General features: G+C 45.1%; 1 protein-coding gene across 2 annotated transcripts in view; it reads right to left on the bottom strand.

Moving 5' to 3' along the window:
- Positions 1-19,923, bottom strand: part of LOC119162992 (carboxypeptidase M-like) — a 1,476,599-nt gene that overhangs the window by 1,335,127 nt on the left and 121,549 nt on the right. For both annotated transcript variants that reach the window (XR_012888571.1, XM_075882656.1), the window contains exon 3: positions 13,068-13,166. The gene's annotated coding sequence lies outside the window, so the exon portion shown is untranslated. The remainder of the gene's footprint in view (positions 1-13,067; positions 13,167-19,923) is intronic.

Genomic DNA, 19,923 nt, shown 5'->3' with positions numbered 1-19,923 from the left:
ACTCCCACGTTTAAATCCTTGAGCCTAAGCCATTGTTCCTAGACCAACGCAATCGGTTTCAGAAGATTCATCACCACCAGTGCGATCTCTGGATGCATCTCTCAACTTGGTAGGCCACCTTATCCTCAAGACACCTAAGATTGCATGTGGAACAAAGCTCAGCCCGCCTACCACGTAGGTAGGGGTCGCCTAGCCTACTGCGAATTATGACGGCGTCGACCCATAACCCCCTAGGGCAAGGGTACGACCCTGACTCCATGCAAATTCAACAAGTTAGGAACCCCGTGCCCTCGCCGGGAAATTTCACGCCATTCACAGACTGGGTCCTGAACGACATCGCCCAACGTCAGGCCACGGCTGCACCTAATGCTTCCTTGCCGTTCAGCACAGAAGACATCTCCTGCGACGAACATTGGACAACTGTCCCTTCGAAATCCAAGCATCGAACAACACTGAAATGGGCGGAGGACTTGTGGCACCCTCGCTACGCCCCTTGACTTAATCCGGATGGCTATGTTGCTGTCATCCAACCCAGAGTTACGTGCAACTTCGCCACATATAAAAGACTATGTGTCTTCACCGAAGCAATTCATGCAGCCCTCTTACAGGTAGTGGCAAACACACTTGACCTACATATTGACTTGACAAAATACGGACTGTATTCCGTCTGGGATCAAAGCATCGTCGTGATCAACACCCCTAACGAGGCACTAATCCAATGTTTCCTCAACATATCAGCACTGCAATTTTGTGACAGAACAGTGTCAGTGCACAGCTACCTAAAGCCAACGGACAAAATGGGCCGAGGCATCATTCGACTAGCCAACTACATTTCTACAGACTATATAGTCCAACGCGCTGTCTCACCGGGCAACAAAGTGATAGGGGCCTGGCGTCTTGGAACCACCAACGTAGTCGTGCTCACGTACGAACACGCAGACATTCCAAGAAATGTGCTCATTTTTGGAGAAGCTAACCCGGCAAAACGCTACCGTAAGACCATCCCAGCCTGCTCTAATTGTGACAAGGTCGGTCACCGTACCGATGTCTGCCCTAATCCGACGACACACAATCCAGCCTGTGCCAATCATGCAGGAAGGCAGATGTCGACCTTTCCAACCATGAGTGTCCAGCCTGCAGTCTGCTCTGTAACAGCTCTCACATCACCGGAGCAAGGTAATGTCCCAAGTGCTACCCAAGCCCAGTGGACACACCATCCCGACCAGTATCATCGACTTGTGGAGATGCATGCGAGACAAACAACAACGGGGCCCGTTCACGCTCAGAACGACGCAGCACCTCCCAAGGCCACTCAGCTAGAGGGGCTCATCGTGCTTCATCCAGACCTAAATCCCTGTCCAAATCTCGGTCCGTTTCAAGACCCTAACGAACTCTACAACAAGGAACCACCCAGGAACCTCGGCGCTGCAGTCAGGGTCCACCCCAGATGAACAAGACATTGCGACCACCGGTAAGCTGGGCAGAGGTTGTAGCTCCCACCCAATCTTAAAAACGATGACGACTCACAATAAATTGCACAACTCCAAAAGATGATAGCCAAACAACAACAGGTGCTCATGAAACAACAATACAAGATAGAGCAGTTAGAACAACTAGTGAAGTCACAAACATCTAGTCAACCGCCACCCAGGACAACCCAGCTTCAATCTACAACAGCACCCATGGAAACAGATACTCAGGCTCCCTCGCTTGACGCAGGTGGAAAATCCCACCAAGACCAAATCAAACAAATCCTAAATACATTCGTAAAAGTGTTCACACCACTCCTAAATCTACAGATCAGCGAGGAGCTACAACAAATACAGGACCAACATTCGGCCTCCATACAACAAATCAAGGAAACCGTACAGCCCAAGTTACTTGAATTGGATACCCTCACCTGCAAATACAAGCGCAGCGTCTCACAGCTAGAACAGGGGCACAGAAGAACACCTGTTAAGTTACTTACAGGGCCCTGTGATATCACCGCCACAGTGCATAAAACCGGGGATTCGGAGGCCACATCTTCGAACCCATAATGGCCCAGCTCCCTCGAAGCCTAAACATAATACAGCGGAACTGCAGAAGCTTTGGCCGTAAGGCTGCATCGCTGCAACAATACATAGACACGCTCGATCACAAACCCGACATCACAGCGCTACAGGATACTGTAGTCCCCGATATCAGATTTTCGTCGTAGGCAACACATGCCAACAAACACAACACATCGATCTGCACTTTAGTTCACAACACCTGCACTGCGGTCGCAGTAGATCTTGACCCACGTGATACGCAGCTTGAGTACATCTTCATATGCCTTTTGCCTATTAAGTGCTCTCAGCAGCCTGTGTACGTGCTTAACATATACAGTCGACCCAAGTCTCATAAGCAAACCTTTCTCGAGGTCTTCCGCAAAGCCAGGAAAGAAGCTCTAAATGCTCCGCTTTTTATAGTAGGTGACTTTAAGACCCGACACGCCTCCTGGGGTTATCGGCAAGAGGACACCAAAGGACGAAAATTGTAAGACCTCACGGCTCTTGAGGGTATCACTCTCCTCACCGAACCAGCCTATCCGACTCGCACGGGTAACAGTGTTTAGAAAGATACATGCCCCAATCTAACAATGGGTATCAACCTTCCTCAGCCACGCTGGTGGAACTCACAAGAGAACCTCAGGAGCGACCATTTCATCATTCACACGTCCTTATCATATGGTAGACACAACAACCATCAAAAGTCAGTCAAGCTAATAAATTGGGCAGCTTTCCGCAAAACAAAAACTTTCCCTTTCATCAAACTCCCACATCTTACTCTGAATGGGCCGGCAACTTACTGGAACTTAAGAACGAAGTTACAAAAACTGTTGCACCTACACTTGAAGCTTCAGCGGTCGACAGCCCTCTCTTGCATTTATGGGATGCCAGGCGCCAACTCACAAGACTTTGGAAACAACAAAGGCTTCATCGCCAACTCAAGACACATATTGCCGCCCTCACTGCTAAAGCAGAGAAATACGCAATAACACTCGCTAAAGAAAATTGGTTCTCGAAATGCGACTCCTTTACAGGGTTTCTCCATACGGAATCTGCCTGGCACATTTTGCGTCACCTCATAGACCCAGACTCTACCAGAGGAGCGAGCAGAAGCCTTCAGAGGGTTATACACGGCTTCCCTGGCAACAATGAGATTTCACTCAGTGCCCTACAGTCGAAGTATCTCAACACTGCGCGGGACCACGCATCCATACCCCTTTATGACGGCCCCGATAGTCCAGAACATTCAAAAGCGTTTACGGTCGTCGAAAGTAAAGCGGCAATACAAAGCATGAGGCATGAGGAAAGGTATCGATAGGGCTGCTCTCTAACCTAAGCGATGACATGACTCAGTTGCTAGTATGCTAGTAGATAAAATGAACCAGTACTGGGACGCCGGAACACTACCCCTAGAGTGAAAATCGGCCGAGCTCACTTTCATCCCGAAAGCCGGCAAAGCGCTCAATATTGATAACTTCCATCCCATATCCCTCACTTCATGCGCTGGTAAGATGATGGAGAAAGCCATACAAATAAGACTAAACGAATATCTAGAAGAACACAACCTCTTGCTTGACACCATGTATGGCTTTCGTCCCCATTTGTCAGCGCAGGACATCCTCCTCCAACTAAAACACGAGATTGTCAACCTACCCAGCGGTACCACTCAAGCGGAAAGGGCCATTCTTGCAATTGATTTCAAGGGTACCTTTGACAATGTTCAGCACTTCACTATCTTGGAAAACTTACGGGAACTCAAGTGCGGTCCAAAATTATATCCATATGTGCGGGACTTCCTTACAGACAGACAAGTCACTATCCGCATAGGGGACCTTAAATCGCAACCCATCACCATGAGTGATTTCGGTACTCTCCAAGGGGCTGTCCTTTCCCCGCTCCTCTTCAATATCGTCCTCATGTGCCTCTTGGAGGCCCTAAATGAAATTTCGCAAGTACGCCACGCCGTATATGCTGATGACGTCACAATCTGGAGCCGGTCTGGTAATCTGGGTCAGAAGAAGCCTTCCAACAGGCTGCCTCCGTCGTAGAAAAGATAGGACGCAAGAGTGGTCTGGATTGCTTCTCCACCAAATCAGAAATCCTAGTACATAGAAATGAGGCATCTGACAATACATCCCTCAACGTACAACTCAATGGAACGCAAATTAAAGAGGTTGAAACCATCCGAATTCTGGGGGCCCACTTCAATAATCGGGGCAACAACTTATTTGCTTTACATAAACTAAAAACATCCTGCCTACAAATCTCTCGAATGATTAGTCAGGTAGTTAACCGACGACGAGGGATGAAAGAGCATGACATAATTCGACTCATTCAGGCATTTGTTATCGAAAGAGCATGACATAATGCGACTCATTCAAGCATTTGTTATCGAAGTTTCCATTGAGAGAAGGGGAAAACAACGTATCCCACATGAATGGAGGCAGGACTTCATCATCAAACCACTTCCACGCAACATGTACCCTCAGTCTCACGAACATCGACGTCGGGCACGGGCAAAAGTTCATGGCAACTACTCAGATACTGAGGGCGCCTTCTTTGTCGACGCAGCTGGACCAGTGAGCGGCAAATATACAGCAAGCGTCATTCATTGTGGAAAACAGGTTGATTGTACATAAGCCCAGGACACAGACACAACTAGTATGGAAGAAGCAGGAATCGCCCTCGCCCTACGAAACCCAAGGTCCACTTTCGTTCTAACAGATTCAAAAGCAGCCTACCAAAATTTTTGTAAAGGCTACATTGGCCTCATTGAACATCCACTTCTACAACTCTCGTCCTCATGCTCAGACGGTAAATGGAAACAGCTCATATGAATACCCGGCCACTGCAAAGTTAGTGGCAATGATCTCGCCCATGCCTGAGCCCGAGAATTACTCTTCCGGACCTCCAAACCCGGCATACCGCACCCACCCTCGTCTATGCATATGAACCAGTTCCTAACATACACAGATATTCTAGAACATCAAAGACTCGAAATATGGAAACCTCCTCCCCCGGGGCCAAAGCTCAGTGAAGAATCTCAGGTAGCGTGGCGTCGCCTGCAGACCTTGTCTTACCCCAATCCATACGTACTGTCCAAAATAAACCCCGACACATACGCACCACAGTGCAGGTTATGTGTCACAAAAACAGCCACCCTATACCATATGGTAAGGGAATGCCCACACAATCCACCTCTACAACCTAGAGCACAGCACAACACTGTAGGGTGAGAGACAGCTCTGTCCAGCTCAGATCCAAAGACCCAAGAGGCCCTTGTGAGACGAGCGAAGACAGCGGCCCGTGCCAATGGGATCCCGGACTAAAAAGCCCACTCACCAACACTCCTTCCTCGGTCGCAAATAAATGTTTTATTCTCTCTCTTAAATTCACATATACATATCTAATAAAGTGGCTGGGAGGATAGCTGCCGTGGTAGCTCAGTGGTAGAGTATCGAACGCGTTATTCGAAGGTCGCAGGTTCGGCTCCTGCCCACGGCAAGTTATCTTTTTCACCCACTTTTCTTTCTTCACACTTACCTTACAATTTGGTCTAATAACTTCCCCTATACTTTTCTTGGCATTATTGCACTGTTAGATGTCATTAATATTGGCCAAAACACGAAAAAAACGCACCCTTTAGCATCTACTGCTTTTCCTTGTTCATTAACGAGGGTCTCGTACTGGCAGACTTGGTGCCTTAGGTTGTATACGAGGGACTATTGGTCAGCTGCCAGCTCGTAAGAAGTTCACGTGCTACGCGACTCCACACAGGCTCATAAAGAGTGTGCCACACTCACCGCCATGGCTACACATGGCGCTGACTGACACACACGTTTAAATTCACATATATACCCAATAAAGTGGCTGGGAGGACAGCCGCCATGGTAGCTCAGTGGTAGAGCATCGAACGCATTATTCGAAGATTGCAGGTTTGGTTCCTGCCCACGGCAAGTTATCTTTTCACCCACTTTTTTTTTCTTCACATTTACCTTACAATTTGGTCTAATAACCTCCTTTTTGGTCTAATAACCTCTCTTATACTTTCCTTGGCGAACAGAGAAAGAATGCCTCGCCGTAGTATGGGCAGTAATGAAATTTTGGCCTTACTTGTCATCATCATCATCATCATTTATTTTTCTTTAAGGGCCCCTGAGGGGGTATTACATAAGGGGGGATGGGTCGAACAAGGATCATCATCATCATCATCATCATCAGCTTGACTACGTCCACTGCAGGACAAAGGCCTCTCCCATGTTCCGCCAGCTAACCCGGTCCTGTGCTTGCTGCTGCCAGTTTATACCCGCAAACTTCTTAATCTCATCTGCCCACCTAACCTTCTGTCTCCCCCTAACCCGCTTCCCTTCTCTGGGAATCCAGTCAGTTACCCTTAATGACCAGCGGTTATCCTGTCTACGCGCTACATGCCCTGCCCATGTCCATTTCTTCTTCTTGATTTCAGCTATGATATCCTTAACCCCCGTTTGTCCCTAATCCACTCTACTCTCTTCTTGTCTGTTAAGGTTACACCTACCATTTTTCTTTCCATTGCTCGCTGCGTCGTCCTCAATTTAAGCTGAACCCTCTTTGTAAGTCTCCAGGTTTCTGCTCCGTAGCTAAGTACCGGCAAGATACAGCTATTATACACCTTCCTCTTGAGGGATAGTGGCAATCTACCTGTCATAATTTGAGAGTGCTTGCCGAATCTGCTCCACCCCATTCTTCTTCTTCTAGTTACTTCAATCTCGTGGTTCGGCTCTGCGGTTATTACCTGCCCTAAGTAGACATAGTCTTTTACAACTTCAAGTGCACTATTACCTATCTCAAGCGCTGCTCCTTGCCGAGGTTGTTGTACATTACTTTCGTTTTCTGCAGATTAATTTTAAGACCCACCTTTCTGCTCTCCTTGCCTAACTCCGTAATCATGAGTTGCAATTCGTCCCCCGAGTTACTCAGCAATGCAATGTCATCGGCGAAGCGCAGGTTACTAAGGTATTCTCCATTGACTCTTATCCCTAACTGTTCCCATTCTAGGCTTCTGAAAACCTCCTGTAAGCACGTGGTAAATAGCATTGGGGAAATTGTGTCCCCCTGCCTTACACCCTTCTTGATTGGTATTCTGTTGCTTTCTTTATGAAGAACAATGGTAGCAGTTGATCCCCTGTAGATTTCTTCCAGAATGTTTATATATACTTCATCTACGCCCTGATTCCGCAGTGTTTGCATGACGGCTGATATTTCTACTGAATCAAACGCCTTCTCGTAATCTATGAAAGCTATGTATAGTGGTTGGTTATACTCTGAGCATTTCTCTATTACCTGATTGATAGTATGAATGTGGTCAATTGTTGAGTAGCCTGTTCGAAATCCTGCTTGTTCCTTTGGTTGATTGAATTCTAATGTTTTCTTTACTCTGTTAACAATTACCTTTGTAAATAGCTTGTATACTACAGAGAGCAAGCTGATCGGCCTGTAATTCTTCAAGTCCTTGTCATCTCCTTTCTTATGTATTAAGATGATGTTAGCGTTCTTCCAAGACTCTGGTACTCTTCCCGTCAGGAGACACCTCGTAAACAGGGTGGCTAGTTTTTCTAACACAATCTGTCCTCCATCTTCCAGAAAATCTGATGTTACCTGATCCTCACCAGCAGCTTTGCCCCTTTGCATGCTCTCCAAAGCTTTTCTGACTTCTTCTATCATTACTGGTGGGGTGTAATCTGGGTTACTGCTAGTTCTTATAGTATCAAGGTCGTGGTTGTCTCGGCTACTGTACAGATCTCTGTAAAACTCCTCCGCTATTTTAACTATCCTATCCATATTGGTAGTTATTTTGCCTTCTTTGTCCCTTAGTGCATACATCCGACTTTTGCCTATCCCAAGTTTCCTCTTCAATGCTTTGACACTTCCTCCGTTTTTCACAGCGTGTTCAATTCTCTCCATGTTATACCTTCTTACATCGCATACCTTACGTCTATTAATCAACTTCGAAAGCTCTGCCAGTTCTATTTTGTCTGTTGTACTTGACACTTTCATGATTTGACGCTTCTTAATTAGGCTCTTCGTTTCCTGGGAAAGCTTGCCAGTGTCCTGTCTAACTACCCTGCCTCCAACTTCCACTGCACACTCCATAATGATACTCGTCAGATTATCATTCATTGTATCTACGCTAAGGTTGGTTTCCTCACTAAGAGCCGAGTACCTGTTCTGCAGCGACACTCTGAATTCCTGTACTTTCCCTCTCAGTGCTAGCTGATTGATTGGCTTCTTGCGTATCAGTTTTTGTCGTTCCTTCTTCAAGTCTAGGCGAATTCGAGACCGTACCATTCTATGGTCACTGCATCGTACCTTGCCAATCACTTCCACATCCTGCATGATTCCAGGGTGTGCAATCATTATAAAGTCTATTTCGTTCTTATTTTCGCCATTAGGGCTCTTCCATGTCCACTTGCGGTTTTCTCGTTTTCGGTAGAAGGTATTCAAAATCCGTAAATTATTGCGTTCTGCGAATTCTACTAGTAGCTCTCCTCTGGCGTTTCTAGTACCGACGCCATAATCTCCTACTACCTGGTCTCCAGCCTGCTTTTTCCCTACCTTTTCATTAAAGTCACCCATCACTATAGTATACTGTGTTTTTACCTTACTCATTGCCGATTCCACGTCTTCATAGAAGCTTTCAACTGAAGCGTCATCATGGCTGGATGTAGGCGCGTAAGCCTGTACTACCTTCATCTTGTATCTTTTATTCAGTTTAATTACGATACCTACCACCCTTTCATTAATGCTATAGTATTCCTCTATGTTGCCAGCTATGTTTCTGTGAATTAGGAACCCCACTCCCAGTTCTCTTCTGTCTGCCAAGCCCCTGTAGCAAAAGACGTGCCAATTCTGTAGCACCGTATAGGCCTCATCTGTCCTCCTAACCTCACTGAGCCCTATTATATACCATTTAACACCCTCTAGCTCCTCGAATAGTACAGCTAGACTTCCCTCACTAGATAAGGTTCTAGCGTTAAACGTTGCCAAGTTCAGGTTCCAATGGCGGCCTGTCCGGATCCAGAGATTCTTAGCACCCTCTGCTGCGTTGCAGATCTGACCGCCGCCGTGGTCAGTTGCTTCGCAGCTGCTGGGGACTGAGGGCCGTGAGTTATTTGACGTAAGCATGTGGGAGGTAGTGGCCAGATACTGCACCAGGGTGGCCAATCCTTCTCTGGTGTGGGAGTGCATTCTCGGCGGTGTTTGCCGGTGAGGCCGCACCCCAGGCCTCTTAATGCAGTTCCATCAACACGCGGATTTTTTTTTTTAATCCGGTTGGGAACTGCGCGGTACCGGGATTTGAACCACGGACCTCTTGCATGCGAGGCGGATGCTCTAACCACTACGCCATCGCCGCAGATTCCGAACAAGGATACACAAAGGCAATTACAGACCAAGAACATAAATAAAGTAGGTTAAAATTCAAGAATCGGAATTATAGGGCAATAATAAAAACAGAACTCGTTATACAACTAATAGCATGATTAAAAAAATGAGAGAAAGGCAACTGGCTACACAGAAATTACAACGGTGCTGTTGTAAAATGAGTTTCGAGTAAGGTTTTAAACTTCACAGTATTTCGTTCGTTAGCTATTGCATTTGGCAGCCGATTCCAATGCTCGTTGTTAACGAGAGAAAAAATTTGTTTAAAGCGTTGGTTCAACCTTTTAAATTTTGGACACTCAGAGAATTGAAGAGAAGGCGCGAAGTTTGAATTGGTGGGAGAAGCAGGGAGACATGCAAGTAAGAATAATTGAAATACAGTTTGTGAAACAAACAAAGGCGTGCTATTTTTCGTCTACGATCCAGAGAAGTGACAAACAGTGATGATTTTATAGTAGTAACACTTGTGCGGAAATTGTATTCGGAGGTTATAAAACGAGCCGTGTGATTTCGAATGGCTTCAAGGGCGTCTAATAAATAAGATTGGTGTGGATTCCAAACTGAAGAGGCATACTCGAGTTTACTACGGACGTAGGTTTCGTAGGCGAGTTTACGAACTGAGGCCGGTGAGCAGGACAGGGATCTTCTGATGAAACCTTATGTTTTGGATGCAGCGGCAGTAAGCTGTGCGATAGGGTCAGTTTATGTTACTTTGCGGTTGACGAGAACACCCAGGTATCGATACGATTCTGCTAGAGCGAGACCGTTAGACTGCAGGGAATAAGTAAAATGTAGTGTTGAATGCTTTCGAGAAACTTGCATAGATTTACACTTAGAAATATTAGGTTGCATCATCTATCAAGAACACCAATTTTCAACTCCATTTAAATCATTTTGGAGGGCAAGTTGATCAGAGCCATCACATATATGGGGATAAATGACACAATCGTCAGCAAAGAGACATATCAAAGATGTAACACTTGAGGGAAGGTCATTAATAAAAATTTGAAAGAGGAGAGGGCCAAGGACGAAACCTTGAGGTACGCCAGATATCACATTTGTAGTTGAGGAACGGTGACCTCCGATAACTGTGTATTGAGATCGATTAGTGAGGAAGGCTTATATCCATGACAGTATGAGCGGGTCTAGATTAAGGGAGGAAAGTTTAAGCGTAAGTCTTTGATGAGGAACGCGATCGAACGCCTTAGAAAAATCGAGAAAGATGACATCTGTTTGAAATGAAGAGTCGAGGTTTAAGTGGAGGTCCGTTATAAACTCGAAAAGTTATGTTTCACACAACTGGCCGGCCCTTCAAAGTTATTAGTGACCGTCACTCTCTTTGCTGGTTAACTAATCTAAAAGATCCCACCGGCCGATTACCCCGTTAGAGCCTAAGGCTGCAAGTGTTTGACATGACGGTCGTACACAAGTCGGGGAAGCGACATATGGACGCCGACTGTCTGTCCCGATCACCAAAACAGTCAGCTTCCCTACCTGATAAGGATGAAACTGCATTTTGTGGGTTCTTTGATACGTCCACCATCGTCCGACAACAACGTGACGACCCTGAGTTGCTTGGTTTGATTAATTACTTGGAAGGGTGATCTCAGAGCGCCCCTAGAGTTTTTGCAAGAGTATTGTCGTCGTTTTCCGTACGGAGCTGAATTCTCTACAAAAGGAATTTTTCGTTGATCGGATCTCCCTACTTGCTTGTCATGTCATCCCGGCAGCTCTCCGCACTGAAGTGCTTCAAGCTTGTCACGACTTGACTTCTGGTCACTTAGGCTACACGCGCACATTGGCGAGAGTTCAGCAAAGATATTACTGGCCAAGGCTCACCGCTGCCGTGAAGCACACATTCGTATTTCTTTGGACTGCCAGCGACGTAAGTCTCCTCCGACGAAACCAGCCGGCCTGCTGCAACCTGTTCTGGTCCCAAGTACACCATTCGACCAGATCGGAATGGATATCTTAGGTCTACTTCCTACTTCTGCAGCAGGGAACCGCTGGGTCATCGTCGCGACAAATTACCTTACCTGGTAGGCCGAAAGGAAGGCTATCCAACGAAGCACAGCAGCGGAGGTAGCCAAAATTTTCATAGAAAATGTTGTACTGCGACATGGTACACCATCCGTCATGATAACAGACCGTGGGCCTGCATTTACGGCGGCTCTTCTTGAGCACGTCTTGATGTTAAATGGAACGAGTCATCAAAAGACCACTGCCTACCACTCGCAGACGAACGGACTGACAGAGCGCCGGAACAACAATTGAAGATATGCTGTCGATGTACGTGGACGTTCATCATAAATATTGGGACGAGATCTTGCCCTATATTATGTTCGCGTACAATACAGCCAAGCAAGAAATGACTCGCATGACTCCATTCAGCCTTGTTCACGGACGGGAAGTACGGACAATGCTAGATGCTATGTTACCACTGAATGGGACGATAATGACACGGGCACCGACATATATGCCGAACGCGCAGAAGAAGCCAGGCAGCTCGCACGCTTGAGAATACACCAGCAACAACATTACGACGCAGGTCGCTACAATGCCCACCGGAGAGCAGTAACCTACGAAGCCGGTGACCGAGTGTAGGTTTGGACACTCATACGAAGACATGGATTGTCCGAGAAACTCTTAAAGTGATACTTTGAACCGTATAGAGTATTGCAAAAGGTAAGTGACGTCATCTACGAGATCGTCCCCGACAGTCCCTCTTGCACCAGGTGTCAACCTCAACAGTCTGAGCTTGTAACGGTCTGAGTATGAAGCCATATGTCAGTGATTGACTGCGTTTTCCCACAACGGTCGCTCGGATGTAGCATCGGTGCGATGATCCTATAAGGAGGGGCAAGTGACACGTGTATGTACGTAGAAAAAGGATGACGATGGTGATGTTTGCAGACTACGGATAGCGGGACAGGAGGTTGGAAAAAGAAAAACGAAGGCCTTGGATGTACAGTTGATTCTGAAACACGCTATTTCCCTGTCGCAAGTTGTTTCTGTCTTTTGTTCTCACTACACTGCGACAATATATATATATATATATATATATATATATATATATATATATATATATATATATATATATATATATATATAAGGGAAGAAGTGTACACCTAAGGGCTCGTTTTTTCGTGTTTTGACACAATAATAATGAGATCTAACAGACAATAATGCCAAAGAATGTATAGGGGAAGTTATTAGTTATTATATATATATATATATATATATATATATATATATATATATATATATATATATATATATATATAACATAGATTGTAAAGAGTCTGGCTTCAGTTGCCGTAGAATTAAGAGAAAATAAGTATACGCCTGTAAAAAACTGTTTATTGGTGACGTTTCAATCGGAGACCGACCTTCATCAGACCGATGAAGACAAATGAAGATCTAATAAAGATCGGTCTCCGATCGAAATGTCACCATATATATATATATATATATATATATATATATATATATATATATATATATATATATATATATATATATATATATATATATATATATATATATATATATATATATATATATATATATATATTACTGTAGTAAAAAAAGCGATCACAACGTTCTAATGCTCACATGTTTTTTGATGCAAAATTTCAGCTGCTGGAACTGCTTCGCACAATGGTGCACCTTCAGGTCATCGGCAGTAGCGATACACTTCCCATACTCCGCTGCCTGCAACGAAAATCGCGGCAAAAGCTTTATTCGATATGCGATGGTTTCAGCTTTCACTAAAGCATGACTGCACATGAACGTTACCTACAGCAGGCTGTGTAAAACAAACAAAAAAAAACAGCCCTTGAACCATTTTACGCCGTGAATGATGCAACAACAGCTTTTTAATTATGACCCATATTGCAAAACAAGCAACCAGGTAAATGACATGTCTAGGCATGATAATCATGACATGCGTGTCATGTAAAACATGCCTACATGCTAAGCGCATAGTGCGCTCGCGGTCGCTTCTCTAGCTCCACATATATAAAATTTGGTATTTTGTGACGTGAATGGACAATGAAGGTAAATGACATGTCAAATTTGCATGGAAGTCATGTACAGTATAATTTACATCCGCCTTGTAACGTGATCTATCTTGATACGCACAATCTATTATCTTCGAAGCAGCATGGCTTCCGCCGAGGCTTATCTACAACAACTCAGTTAATCGGATTTGTTCATGATCTTTCAAAAACAATCAATTTGCGTGGTCAAACTGATGTGGTATATTTGGATTTCGCAAAGGCATTTGATAAAGTGTCGCACTCAAAGCTCCTGTTTAAAATTGACAAAACGTTTCAAAATAGTCACTTGACAAAATGGTTTTCATCCTATCTCAGCTGCCGTCAGCAGTTTGTTCAAATAAAAAATAAACAGTCTAGAGCAGTTGCAGTGAATTCTGGAGTTCCCCAGGGGAGCGTGCTGGGTCCCCTTTTATTTTTGTTATATATAAATGACCTACCAAACCGCGTTACGGTCCCGATAAGGTTGTTTGCTGATGACTGTGTTGTTTATAGTAGAATCGAGACTGAACATGACCAAGTTAATCTAAACAACAATCTTCAAAGAATAAAGGATTGGTGCGAAGAATGGCAAATGAGTTTGAACACAGAAAAAACAGTCTTTATGACTATAACTAGAAAGAAAGCACCTCTAGATTACAACTACCAGATTGGCAATGCTTTCCTCAAGCGTGTACAAAACTATAAATATCTTGGGTTATGGTTCACGCCCGACCTCCGGTGGAACACTCATATTGATAATGTATGCTCCAGGGCTACCAAGGCACTGTATAGCCTTAGACGTAACCTTTATACCGCCCCATCTGATATAAAGTGTCTTGCTTACAAAACTCTTGTCAGACCCATTATCGAATATTCTAAAATTGTCTGGGACCCTTACACAAAGACAAACTGCAATAAAATAACAAAAATACAGCGACTTGGTGCGAGATTTATTTTTAATAAATATAGCCGACATCATTCTCCTACTGAACTCTGTAAAAAAGCTGGACTGGATAGTCCTGAACTTAGGACGAGGATTGAGCGTCTGAAATTCCTCTTCCAGTTAATTCATAATCAATTTAAACTAAACTATTCAGATTACTTCCAGGTCAACACACAAGAACACTTCAGACATCGCCATAATATGTATATACCACCCCTAGTCCCACGTAACGATTGCTTTAAGTTCAGTTACTTTCCACGTGCTATTGAAGATTGGAATATGCTGCCAGAGTCTATAATTGGTTGTTCCTCGCTTACATCATTTGAACAGAATCTAAAACGTTTATTTTCCGAATAACAGTGACATATGTTTTTTTTGCGTGTGTGTGTACTTTTTGTTGGTTGCATGATCCTGCAGTAGTTGTCTTTCAAATCTTCAGCGCGGTGCAAAAATGCCGCCTCAAATGCGTCATGTGCTGTTCTGCGCGTATGTATTGCATCGCATGTGTGTTCCATTTATGTATGTTATGTATAACTTCGAGTTGCTGGTCACAATAGTACCGAGAAATTATCTCGAGACCTGTACGGTACTTCTTTTTTGCAAATAATTGTTTGTACTTCCACCCTGTAACGGCCCACTTCTGGGCTAACAGTATAAATAAATGAAATGAAATGAAATGAAATGTGAGTTACAATTAGCGGTTTACCTTTGTGAATATATGGACAACACAACGTGTGAGGAAGGTAACAAAACAGAGCGTTTACTTTCACCAAGGATTTAATAGTGGAGCAATGTACACATATATATGTGAAAAAAATTGGCTATATATAGATAGATACATGTGTGAAAAAATTTCACGTGCAGTGGGAATCTATGATATGCGAAGCACAAATGAGGAAGGTTGATATGTTACTTCAAAATCAACACGTTACAAGGCGGACGTAAATTATACTGTACATGACTTCCATGCAAATTTGACATGTCATTTACCTTCATTGTCCATTCACGTCACAAAATACCAAATTTTATATATGTGGAGCTAGAGAAGCGACCGCGAGCGCACTATGCGCTTAGCATGTAGGCATGTTTTACATGACACGCATGTCATGATTATCATGCCTAGACATGTCATTTACCTTTGTCGTCCTTTGACGTCACATAATACCAAATTTGATATATGTGAAGCTAGCGAAACAACCACAAGCACATCATGAGCGTGGTATGTTGTCATGCTCTTACATGACATGCATGTCATGATTGTCATGTTTACACGAGTCATAAACATTCGTCATCCATTCAAGTATTGCAATGCCAAATTTGGTATATCTGAAGCTAGCAAAACGACCGTGAACGGAACAAGAGCGTGGCGTGTAGCCATGACTTACATAACATGCAAGTGATAATTTCCACATTAGGGTCTGTCACTTATGCTCACCATGCAGTCAGGTCATACGATAAATGTTGTTTCACATGCCAAATGTTATGAAAGAAACCACCGGAAGACTATGAAATGTAAATCATGACATTCACGACATATATGCCATGATTTTCATGTTATGACTAGTAAGTCATGCTCGTCATACAGTCATGCTATGGCATACCAATTTTTGTGGATGAATTGATGGATAGACTGACGGACAGACGAACGGACGGAGGATGCCATTCCACAAGAAAAATGATGCCAGTCCTCGCATGAACACCTTTGAAACAACCGCAGCTTTGCCCTCGAGGTATTCCACAATGCACTTTACTTCAGGGTCGCCTCGCTGTAGTTCGGCGAAGTCATCGAGTAGTCACTGTCCTCGTCATCCAGCAGTGGCGGGTCAACGGAAGCACGGGTCAGGAATTCGGTGTCAGAGTGCTTTCGTCCAGACTTGTAAATGACGGCAACGTTGAATTCTCGACGCTAACATTGAACAGACGCAAACAACAGCGCATGACGTGCGGAATAAAATAGATGCTCTACATCCACAGAAAACAAACTCTGTAGAATTTCCACTTGCATAAATCGCACAACATCCTCCGAACTCTTTGTAGTGAAGGGATTCTAAGCTTGTAAAAAGTGGGATTGATTGCCGAATTGTGTCTCCGTTCCGGTCTTGGGAAATCTTGCACACATGCAATGCAAAATAGTTTTAATGATCAGGTGCGGCATTTAATTGCTGCCAGGTATACTTGCACGATAGTGACGGCAATCGCAGAGGCTCTTCTGCGTGATGCTACAACAGCCCGTTCCAGCGTGGACCATCAGTGTGGATGGTACAAGCTCTGGTGTAGCACAAGACACATAGATAATCCTGGAGAAGAAGCATTTGCCTCCAAAGTTCAGAGCGTATTAGATGACACATGCATTTGGCATGACCTGGAACCGGTAATGCTGTACAAACAGCCCCAAAATTTCTGCCAGTACCAGTCCTTTCCTTAAACAGAACGAAAGACACCTTGATCGGCAAGTAGTTGTGACTATGTGGCTCACCAAGAGATGGAAGATTGACGATGAAGGGGCGGACGAAACATTGAAGAAAGGGCCCGTTGTAGTAAAAATGTGATTCAGTAAAACTTGCAGCTGGGTGAGTTGGTTCATAATTCTGGGTAAACTGGTGTGCGAGAATGCAGACAAACGATAACAGAAAAGAAGGGACAGAGACAAGCACAAACTTTCCAGTGAATTTACTTCTTCGTCATCCTTCATATATATAGTCACATATAACAAAGTCAAGCGGTCACAAGGTCAGAATAAATAATGATATTGACGAATCACTAATACAAAAATTACCTCTTGCAGCGATATAGAAGGCTTCTATCAGTTCACGGGCTGTGGTATCAGCACTTCGACCCAAAATTCTAATCTCTGAAAATATCAGTAAGCACATGCAAGCTTTGCAATGTGTGGGCAAATCGTGGTCCCGTTATTTCCAAGTGAAAGCTCATGTTCCTTTGCACAGTCATTCACGCAACGTCCCGTGTGACCTACGCAACATTTCCCACAAGACAGCGGTATATCCTAGACGACGCCAGTATCACATTTCACATACACAAACGCACGCGTGTTTCTTTCGCAACTACTAGATCTCTTTTCGCCAGAGAAGATTCAGAGAAAAAGCCCAGACAGCTTACGTGGCGCAGAGAACACAACAGGCACACTGTGCCTACTCTCTATCTTTATTGGGTTGTGGTAAATGCGATGCATATAAGGCATCGCCTCTGGATGCCACTTGTGATGCAGGCCATGGTCCACGCTGGAACGGGCTGCTGTGGCATCACGCAGAAAAACCTCTACGATTGCCATCACTATCGTGCAAGGATATCTGGCAGCAATCAAACGCCGCACCTGGTGATTAAAACTATCTAGCATTGCATGTATGCAAGATTTCCGAAGAGCGGAACGGAGACACAATTTCGCATTTTTTAAAGGGGACTAATGAGAAGTTGTGTTTTAATATTGGAATATCGGTGACATGACAGAAAGTAGTGTGCAATTTTTTCTAATTCTCCGCAGAATCGGCAGAGGAATGATATCATCAGACCAGCCCTAAGTAGTTGAAAGGCTAACTCTGGCAATTCTTTGACGTCAACGGGTCAATTAAGTTCACTTGGTACGTTCATTTGCACGTTTGCACCATTCCTGCCAAATTACAGGCTTGAGAGTTCCGCAGATTCTTTTCAAATGAATTTTATAGCTGGCCCCCAAACGCTCACCTCACTTGCCAGAATTAATAGCAACATTGTGTGTGTGACGTTGAGTTTTGCCTGGCGGAAATGACAGAACTGATGTGCCTCTGCAGCATCTGCTTGTCTGCTATAAATTGTGTGGGTTTGGCCGGCGCTTCCTTGGTTGCGCATGCTATTTCCTTTTGCCCATTGATGAGCATGCGATAGGTGGTAAGTACTGTTGCGCTGTGGGCCACACACAATTCACCATATGTTCCCCATAACAGTGTAAGCATTTTAGCCATAACAGTGGAACTCGTAGAGGCACTCTCAAAAGAAGGCCGCTAAGATTGTCGTCTTCTTCACTCACCTGCGCTGCGCCTCTCGAGCAAATTCGCGATCTTCGTTGTCGTCGCTATCTTGTAGATTGATTGATTGATATGTGGGGTTTAAGGTCCCGAAACTACCATATGATTATGAGAGAAGCCGTAGTGGAGGGCTCCGGAAATTTCGACCACCTGGGGTTCTTTAACGTGCACCCAAATCTGAGCACACGGGCCTATAACATTTCCGCCTCCATCGGAAATGCAGCGCCGCAGCCGGCATTCGAACCCGCGACCTGCGGGTCAGCAGCCGAGTACCTTAGCCACTAGACCACCTTGGCGGGGCCACTATCTTGTAGCTAGACGCAGCTATGCATGTGGCAATATGTTCACCATAACAGTGTAAGCGTTTTAGCCCATCACCACAGACGGCGAGGACAGATAGTGCCATTTGGCAGGCATTATGCGCAATCAGGCAGGTTCGAGCAAACAATTATGTTGCACGTAGGAGCACGTAAATTGGTTTTTTCTATTGCAGTTTTTCGTTCATCAAACATTATTTTCAAATTTGTTGAGCATTTCACCTATCGGGCGCGTGACACGAGTGTCTCAGAAACATAGAAGCATCATTATCCTCACATGGTCAAGAAATTGCCGGTGTTGGCCTTCATTGCATCATCATGCCTTCTATGGACATAGAAGAAAGCACAACTCAGAGGAAAAAAGACATTTTTTTAGTTTTCTGCTGCCAGACACATCGGACTTCAGTATGAACATACACAAAAAACATGGTTGATCCCTTTATCTTGGGCATGACCGGTCCCCTTAGGGAAGTATTTTAGTGCTAACTGTACATTGATATAAGAGAGCTTAAACATAGCTCACTTACCTTCGGTAAGTGAGCTTTCGCCGTCAGGGCGTTGCCTGGTTGGCGTTGTGTTCGGAAAGCTCCGTCGCGGCGTCGTCGTCGTCGGAGGATCTTCGGTAGTTCGTCGCACAGCAACCGCACCTCCACCGGTTGCTGTCCTTAGTTTCCCGGATACGGGCTAGGAGACCAGCCCCGCGTTGGGCCGGAGTACTGCCGGGGGTGCGGTGACATGCGGCAGCTGGGCGACGGCGGACAAGAAGGACTTCGGGGTGTCTATTGAGTTCCTGTCAGGTAGTCGCCGATGTCACGTGGTCGTTCCCCTGGCTGCGGACGTGGTGCATCGACCCCAAAGCCACGCAGTCCCATCTGTCGGTACTGGCAACGGCGGTAAGTGTGCCCGGCCTCGCCGCAATGGTAGCACAGTGGGCGGTGGTCAGGGGTGCGCCAAACGTCGGTTTTCCTCGGCGCACTGCGCTGGCCCGCTGGCGAACGGTAGGTCGTCGGTGGGGGTGGTGGCGGCGGTGGTGTCTGGCGACGGAAGTGTCATGGAGCGGCGTTTTGGCATGCGCGTGGAGGAGGGGCGTGGTGGCGTGCTGCTGCAGCATAGCTCATGACTTGCAGCTGCGGCTCTTGAGTCTGAGGAATG

This window comes from Rhipicephalus microplus, unplaced genomic scaffold, assembly GCF_043290135.1.
Source record: "Rhipicephalus microplus isolate Deutch F79 unplaced genomic scaffold, USDA_Rmic scaffold_13, whole genome shotgun sequence".
NCBI lineage: Eukaryota > Metazoa > Arthropoda > Arachnida > Ixodida > Ixodidae > Rhipicephalus > Rhipicephalus microplus.
This window is presented reverse-complemented; position numbering and strand designations above follow the sequence as displayed.